Genomic DNA, 8877 nt, shown 5'->3' on the forward strand with positions numbered 1-8877 from the left:
ACAGCATGGAGAAATCAGTAATCTTCAGCATAATCTTCTGTAATAAGACTGATTTTTACTTTTAGGTTTTTATTATATCAAGTTAAATATATCTTTACATTAATAAATACATAACCTTCTCATAAAATTTGGCTAGACTCAAAGGACAGTTTGGTAGAGCACTGTCTTTTTCCTGATGAAACAGTGCTTTCTGTAGTGAAAATTGTGTTCAGATATTACTTGTGACTGTGTGAGAGAATACAAAGAGAAATTGTGTTGTTTGTGAAATATATTAATGAAATGGGAAAGAAGGAAAGCCTTGACATAGGAGCGGAGAAACTGATTGAGTTCTCCCTTTCACACACAAATTATATCTTCCTGGAGCTAACAGTGAAAAGAACACAAAGTACTTCTGCTCTATTGCTCTTCCTCATACTTGTTCAGGGAAATGGAGTCCAGGAACTGGCAGCGTTGGGCCAGCTTTGGTGGATGAGAGCTCTAAAATGAAAATAAAACTGCTTATTTAGTGCATTTCACAGTTAATGGTCACTTTCAAAACATGACTTAGTCTTTTTGCAATGTAACCAGCCTGATTAATAGAAATTATTGCACTCTTGTGTTGTTTTAGGCCAATCTTACTTTCTTTTATTAAAAAAAAAAAAAAAAAAAAAAAAAAAAAGAGTGGAGAACTTCTAATCAGTGGGCTGTGGTGGAACTAGTGTTCTGCTTTTTCTTGGTCTGTTCATTTGGCCATTTTGTTGTGGGATCCCAGCTAATACTGCAATGATCTTATGCTGAGATGGAATGAGAAGTATGTGATGGTCCTTCTAGTGTTGTTAATTCTTGTGGTGTTTATGTGGTTTGTTTGGTTTTGTTCAAGCTGCAGTCCTAGATTTAAATGAAAATTTTACTTCTGACTTTTTTTTTTTCCCCTTTAAATACAAGCTTTTCTAATTTGTATGGCTTTAAAGAAATACTTGAAATCATTACTAGAATGTACTATATAGAGGGGTGGAGGTATTTTTCCCAATTTCTAGGATTAATTATTGATGCTTTTATAAAATATACCATAATGTTTTTCAAATTGGGCAAATAAGCCTTGAAACTGTGATATACAAGTGAGGTAAAGGCCTGGACCTTAAGGTTAGAGTATGCGTATTTGTTTCTCCTTTTCCCTGCTGGGACCCAAGAAGCTGCCTTAATAAACATGAAAACTGATTTTATCAAAACTTATTTCTGTTTGTTCTCTTTGGAAGTTTTGTTTATTGCCAATGTTTCTGAAGCTTTGTTTTCAATATAACTTATTCTCTACAAGCTGATACCCTCAGTGGCAGTACAAAACATTACCATTTGGATTTCATAGGGTTTTCTGTGTGCTTTATATTTTCACACATGTGAATTACTATATGATGATAAGATCTATGCAGAAAAGGGCCCTCTTTATCTAGAACAGTTCCTATCTACAGATCACTAAGGTTATGTGAATTTTCAGTATGCTTTAATTACCTATGCAGGTATTCCCAGCGTGTGTACCTGAGAGGTAGCTGCTTTTTGTTGAAATGAAAGTGAAGCAAGCTACCTTTCCAGGTGGAATAGGGGCAGTAGCAGTAATTTGCCAGTGAAGTGTAGTACAGGTATTGTGGTGTAGCTTCAGCATCTTCCTGCACTGGTTTTCCTTTCTAGGAAAAATTTACCTAGCTGGTTGGAAGATAGAGTTGAATGACAAATTATAAGGTTTTGGCCCTGTCCTTTCTAATATGCAAAAGGAATGGTGGTGGTAATCTATTGGAGATCTACCTTAGGTGTGTGATAACAAATTCTTTGCACTCGAGTGCTGTCCAGGTCAAGAATTTGGTTCAGCTTGTAGTGATGCAGGTTACAAATAGGCTGTAAACTATTTTAAGCTAAGTGATTTAAGAAAGCTGTCAAAAAGATGACAGCAGGATTGATCTTTAAATCTTGCTAAAAGCAAAAGCATGAAAAGCATGGTAAAAATCCTGATTGTGTCTTGATTGGTGCAAAATCAGACAATATTGCTGTCCTCAGTTATATCCCAGATAAAAAATTCAGCTGTACAGAACGATGACCATGATTTCAGTGCTATCCTTAGAGATGGAGGATGCATGACAACTTGTTATTTAGTGCCTATGAGCTTAGTGTCAGGTCCCATAAACTTAGGAGGTTTGAGTACTGGTTATTCAGTTTAAGAAAATGGATTGTAATTCTTGAACCGAATGACCACATTAGCTTTTTATAAATTGTTGAAAACATTCATATCAGGAAAAACAGTAGAACCTGTTATGAATAAATGTATATAGAACAGAAGGTACTCAGACTTTTTTTAGACAGTAATGATGAGGAAACAGTAAACACATGAACAAGAGGTGATTACAGAGCATTCTGTAGATGAGGTTGCAGAAATTCAGCTGGAATGTTCCTTAATTATTTAAATTTTGTCCTTGTAACACCAGACGTTTCTCACCAAGAATAAAAGTTTTGGCTAATGTTACAAACTGCTTTAGGTTTTAAATCCACATGTACTGAATATTTTTCCCTCTTTCAGTCTAAAGGAAAAAGGTAGTATTACTATTGGCTTCTCTAGATAAGAAAACTATAGAAGAGTTATTTCTTGTTCTTTTGTGCCTCCTCCCCCGAAAGCAGGAGGAACAAATGAAACTGGCTCCCGAATACTCAGTCCAGAGTGTCGTACCTGTTCCTGTAACAAAATGAACAACCATAACTGTGCATTTTGTATTCTGATTTTTTTTCCTTCACTCAGAAGAAAAAGAGTAGAAATACTTTCTTTTAATTTTTTTGTTGAATTATGTTCTTGAGATTTTTATTATTGCTAGTTTTTATTTAATACTTCAGAGAAAAAATGATATCACACTACTGCAATAAAACTTGTGATTTGACAGTTCTTTCTTTGTGTCCCACGAAGCAGAAGAGAGTAAGATGAAATGACTTATTCCCCTTTTGTTGCACATAGATGCACAGGAAAGATAGGCAGCCATTGCTTCATGCAAAGAAATCTGCTGTAAGGGCAGGGCTGCGGTACTTTGCCCATCAAGGGCTAATCCTTGTATCCTCTCTGCTGGTTCTACAGGTGTTAGTTATGCACAATGGCTCCTAAACCTCTGGACTGTGTCTTTGTACCCAATTCAGTGCCTAGGGGATGACCCTTATGTTTCAAAACCATTTTCCTGCATGAATGACACCATGAAAAAAATGCTGTGACTACTTTATTTTTCCCTAGCACATATGCATACTTTTGCCTCTTGGAACAGTAACTCAGATAAAGCTAACCAAAGTCTTGACCAATGCACTGCTTAAACAGGGTTGTGAGGTGTGCTTTGTTTTATTAGATATGTCTTCAGTATTTCAATGGTCACTATTAAAATACTAACTGAGCTTCTGACATCCCTTGGGGTATTTATCCTGTCCTTGTAGCCTGGAATCAAAGGTGCTGATATGTCTCCTAAATCTTCCTAGACCTTCCTCCAGTGACTTGTGTAAAGTCACAGGGAATTGTGGATGATAATCTGGGTGGTTCACGTTGGGATCTTCTGAAGTACAGCTCAGAGTCCTAGTTGCTGAGCCATCCTCTTTTCTTGCAGAAAGGAGAAATACTGACAAGGTAATTATTGAAACAGTCCTAAAAATAAATGTCAGTCTCTTTACATGTCTATGCGAGGAAATAAAATCTGACTGGTGTTTCAGTAATTAAAGTGCTGCTGAAAAAATACTGAGAAATGTTCATCTTCTATACTACATCATGTTGCTATCTGAAAATGATATACCTCAAATAAAATTATCAACTCTGTGTGGGGTTTTCAGAGTAGGCAGGTGGTTGATGAATAATGGTTCAAGGAACTGAAATCATTCCTCTTTTCATTTTGCTCTCTTTGTCTAAAGACTGGTGCAGTAAAAGAATGAACTGATTTGGTGCAAGTTACAAATTGGTTTTGTTTTGAAGCTGCTAACAAAGAAAACAGCAACTGCAATGCAATGATCTACTGCTGTTGAGGAAATAAACCAAATACTCTTAGCTTGTCTTCCCCGACAAGTTCAGGAACTGGTAGAATATTATTTTGACCAACACTTAAGTCACTGAATTATCCTTATGATTCATGTACCATGGTATAGGATTTAAAGTACCAGAACATGTTAGCCCAAACCTGTCTAAATATTTGCTTTTGGGGAAAGGAAGAAAAAATAATTTGCTGCAGTGTTAAAGAGAATTAGAGTAGTATTTTGCATTTCTTCTATCTGTTTTGCCTTAGACACTTACAATGATTTCTCAAGACAAATTTAAATGCTTTAAATGAACATTAGAGAAAAGTTGACTGCTCTAAAAGTATTTTTTTTTTGTTTACTTGTGTGGTTCTCAGTGCTTTAGGAACTTTACAGAGAGTTAGTGGAAGAGGAAGGTTCCCTGAAGAGCTTGCAGTTTATTGAAGGAAGCAAGTGGTGGCCGTGCTTTCTTGTCAGTGATCTGGACCAGTACCTGTGTTCTCTTTGAGGATTGTGGGTGTGTTGTAAGGATAGAGATCAGCAAGTATATAATTCAGAAGTTATTTTCAAGAAGTCTTGTGGTTTGCTCAGCAGCCTCAGGAGAGAAATAGGTATTTAGATTGGAAAAGACCTTTAAGAGTATCAAGTCCAACCATAAACCTAACACTGCTAAGTCCACTGCTCATCCAAGAGAATACAGGTGTTAGAAATCACAAAACATTAGAGTGAGACTGTGATGATCTATCTCTAGTTTATATTCATTTTTATCTTCCTTTCATGTGGTGTTATCTGTCACTGAAAAGTAACATTTACAAGCAGGAAAAAAAAAATGTAATCTTTGCCAGGGCTTTCGGCAGCCTGCCATAAATTTTGTACAAAAAAATGCAGTTGAAACTAAAGTGTGTGCAAGCAGTAGCATTTGTTTAGTGATGCTCTTTTCCAAGTCATAAGAATGGTGTGTGTGGTTTTTTTTTTTTTTTAATACACAGTTCACCTGTGCAGGGCAAGGTTGAATATGGAGTTCTTTGTGAAAAATTAGATTTCTGATAGAACTACCAAATCTTTTAAGTGTATTAAATAATGTGAGTAGGAATAGGAAACAAAGCTGCTGTCTTCCTCAGTACCTCTTGTCTTTGAGTAAGGTGTTGAAGAATTTCAATTGCCATTGCTTGCTTTACTATGCTGCAAGTATTTTTTTTTTTCTTATAGGCTTTGTTTACTTGAACAGACCCTTTTAAAAATAAATGGATGCACTTTTGTTTGTAGTTGCTTTTTTTTTTAATAAGGAGGCAGATATAACACGACCTCAGTATACTCTTCTCCACTCTAACTTAGATTTATACAGTTAGCTTGTTGAGTGTTACTAAGTTACCTAGATTATGAATTCTGCATTTTGACTTTCTCATGTTAATTCCTTAAGACAATATAAAACACCCCCTCCCCCCCCAAAAAAAAATCCAAGAATTTTTCATAAGACTTTGAATTATACATCATTAAATTCAAAACACAGACTTTAAGTTCCATAATAGGAAAAAAAGTGTTTCAATGATAACATTTCCAGTGAAACAAACCTAAAAGAACAAAGCATCCAGCTCTGAACAGGTGATCTATAGGACAACTTCCAAGGAGCAAAAGGGGGGCAAAAAACTCTTTGACAGTGCGTAGCAGCTACTAGTTTCAAAGCACCATTTCTTTACTTAGACCTCTTAGAAATGTCTGGTGAAGTAAGCAGCTATAGTAGTTCAGTGTGTTCCTTAGCAATGCCCTTGCCCTCCCCAGTGACAAAGAGGAACTTGTGTACTTGTGACTCAGCTGTTGCACTTCAGTGTAAATTGATGTCGAGGGTGGGTCTCTGGCTGAGACAATATGCTGTAAACTGAGACAGCTGGGGCCTGAGTGCTTATTCTGTTTTTTCACTCCTGTTATGAGGACAGTAACTGCAAGGAGCAAAGTATGAGATGAACAGCTGCATGTAGTAACACAATAAACTGCCATGACCATATTTACCAGTTTATTGCAGCTGTAATATCTGTATTTCTGCTATTCAGTGAGAATGGTTATGTTAATGTATATCAGAGATCTTCACAAGGCTGTGGAAACTTTTCAACCACTATTATTAAATTTTTTTGAATGCTCACAGAGAAATTCTACTAAGAACTGCTACAAAAATGAATAATGGTTGTGATTTTCTTTTAAGTAAAATTCTTGTAAGTCTGGGGAAGTTCCAGGAAATGGGAAGGAAAGCTAAGGTCTCTTCATCACTTAAACAGAATAGACAAATAACCTAGGTAACTGGGCTGGTTGCCTGGACACTGATACCAGGAAAGATGATTGAGACTGATACGGGAGTAATCAGATGGTAATGTTAGCAAAGCTAATGCCAATCAGCATGGTGCCATGGAAAGCAGGTTGCCTGTTGTGTTTTCTTTTGAATTAGATTGGAAGTGCTAAATGAGACGGTCTTTACTTAGATCTCCGTATGACACAGAGCTTGGATGCAATGAGAATTTCCTTAAAGCAGTGTACACACAGACAGCAGATGTGAAACAAATTAGAATGATGTCAGTGCATATAAAGTAACTGTAAATGTGGAAGTACCCAGTTATGCAGATATTTTCTAATGGAATTCTCTGAATTTGAGCTTGGTCTTTTTTTTTTTAAATGGGTGTTGTGTTGTAGAAGCATAAAATCATTGCTGGCTTAAGATGGGGGAGTAGAAAATGACAAAAGCTGATACTGTGTGCTTCTGAAATGGAGCGTGCAGAATACTTGAAAGCAGTGAGGTTTTAGGATGCAGTATATTAACAATAATCATTGCTTAAGAAAATATTTTTGGAGATTAAATACATGTGCTACACTGGCATTGAGGTCTCCATGTAAATACACCTGTAATTGTGTTTATAGAAGCATCAGTGGCAAATATCTGATCAATTTTTCTCCTTTATAAAAATGTCTATATTTTATTACTGTATATATTGTGAATTGCCTTTTCCCTAGTGTGTGTGTCTAAAACACAGATCACCAGTGTTGTTAAGAATGCTAGATGGAAATTAGCATTATTAATAATGCCATTAATAATGTTAGATGGTAATTAGGAGTTAGCTGTTCAAACAATGCAGTTATTTGCTCATGTAGGCCAACCCCAGCTGGATGCTCAGATGTGGAGGGGTGCGTTTATGGCTCAGGGGCTGCCAGTCAGCTGCTTGGAGAGCCCTTGGTTCCAGATGTGTCGGTGTCCACGTGGTCTGGTTTGCACAGCCCCTTGCTGATGCTGGTATGTGCTAGTGGCCTCGTACAGGTTGAGCAGAACCTCGAGGCCCAAGTTTGTTAGTGCTTGCAGATTCAACAGGACCATTGGTCTCAGGAGCTCCTCAGGGCTTGGGAAGCTGTCGCCCGCAACCTTCCTGTAGAAGCAATGGGAAAGGGAGCGTGTATTACTTGCTTTCCAAAGCCTTCAGCTGCACCGTGTGTTTCACCTGCCTTTGAACATTCAACACCACCTTTCTAAACGACTTTTGTTGTGTTTAGAAAGACTCGAAAGCAAGCAAACACACTCCTCTCCTCTAAGTTTCAGATCCCTTAACTGACACTTTTAAGCAAAACCCCACTATTTTCTTGTGACTTCTGTCAAACAACAAAAAGAATCTATATATGCTTCTGGCAAATTGGAGATCTAATTTATATCGTTGTATTTATGCTGACAGGTACAGAAGATTTCAGAAATATTGAAGCCACAGTAGATAGAACATTTTTTTTTTTTTTTCATTTCAGAGGATGAGCGAAAAATAACTGTGGAGAAAGAAAAGCTGCATGCTTACTGAGACTGACTCATTGTTTGAGGGAAGAGGTCTCAGTTACAAGTTAACCTTTCGGTCCTTGCATTCTCTGTGTTGTTTGGGTTTTTTTCTGTTGTTTTTTTTTTTTTTTTTTTCTTTAAATTTTGTTCCAGATTCTCAGTCTCACCTCAGAATTGTTTTTTGAGTGGTCATTACTTGCAGACTACCAAATAAAGATAATCCATCAAAAGCCTTGTGAAAAAGTTTGGTAGTATCCTAAGTGGAACTGACTGAAAGAAACCTTTTCAAAATCTATGGCAGCTGATGCATGTAGGGTCAGTTTTGTCAGTTCTTTGTGGGCTGGGTAAAACCTTACTAAAGGTGGCAGGTGTCATGACTTTTCAGAAGCTGTTAAACCCTTTTTTATTAGCTTCAGTTACTTTGTTCTAAATATATTGTCAAATATAGGGGACTGAAAACCTTGACAGAAACAGACCCATGCGGGTTTTGTTTTGATGACAAGTGACAGGGAGAAGCTGCAGAAAATGACGTGTATATTCAAATGAGCTATAGAAATGGTCTTCAGAAAAAATATTGAGAATGCCTTTGGGGTAAGTGCTGTCTGGAAAAGGGCCTTGGAACTAAGGAAAAAGCAATTGTATCATACCTCTTTTTCCCTGAACACAGAGGAATTTGAGCTCTGGTACTTTTTTTTTTTTTTTTTTTTTTTTTTTTTTAATGAATGAATTGCACAAAAGAAAATTACTGTACATAAACATCTTCCTCTGGAGAGAGGTGTGAGGGAGGTAGAAATTAATTTCTGAAAACAGTAGAAATAAACTTGTGCAGTTCTTAAGTAGACCAGATGTGGCTGAGCTTTTCCAAAAATTGCAAGTGAAAGGGTGAACAAGGTTGTTTTACCTTGTCATTCAGAGGAGTGAGAGTTACTTTTGGATTACAAATATGGTATATATCCAGATTTATTCAGTCCATAAATGTCTTCAACTAAGTGTTGATGTTTTAAGCTTTCACAGAGATCAGTGAAGTTTAATTATATATTTGAGTTATGGAGCCAGTTTATACAACTGAGCCACAAGAGTCAACTTAA

The sequence above is a fragment of the Tyto alba genome, unplaced genomic scaffold (assembly GCF_018691265.1).
Source record: "Tyto alba isolate M040663 unplaced genomic scaffold, T.alba_DEE_v4.0 Super-Scaffold_38, whole genome shotgun sequence".
NCBI classification, from domain to species: Eukaryota; Metazoa; Chordata; class Aves; order Strigiformes; family Tytonidae; genus Tyto; species Tyto alba.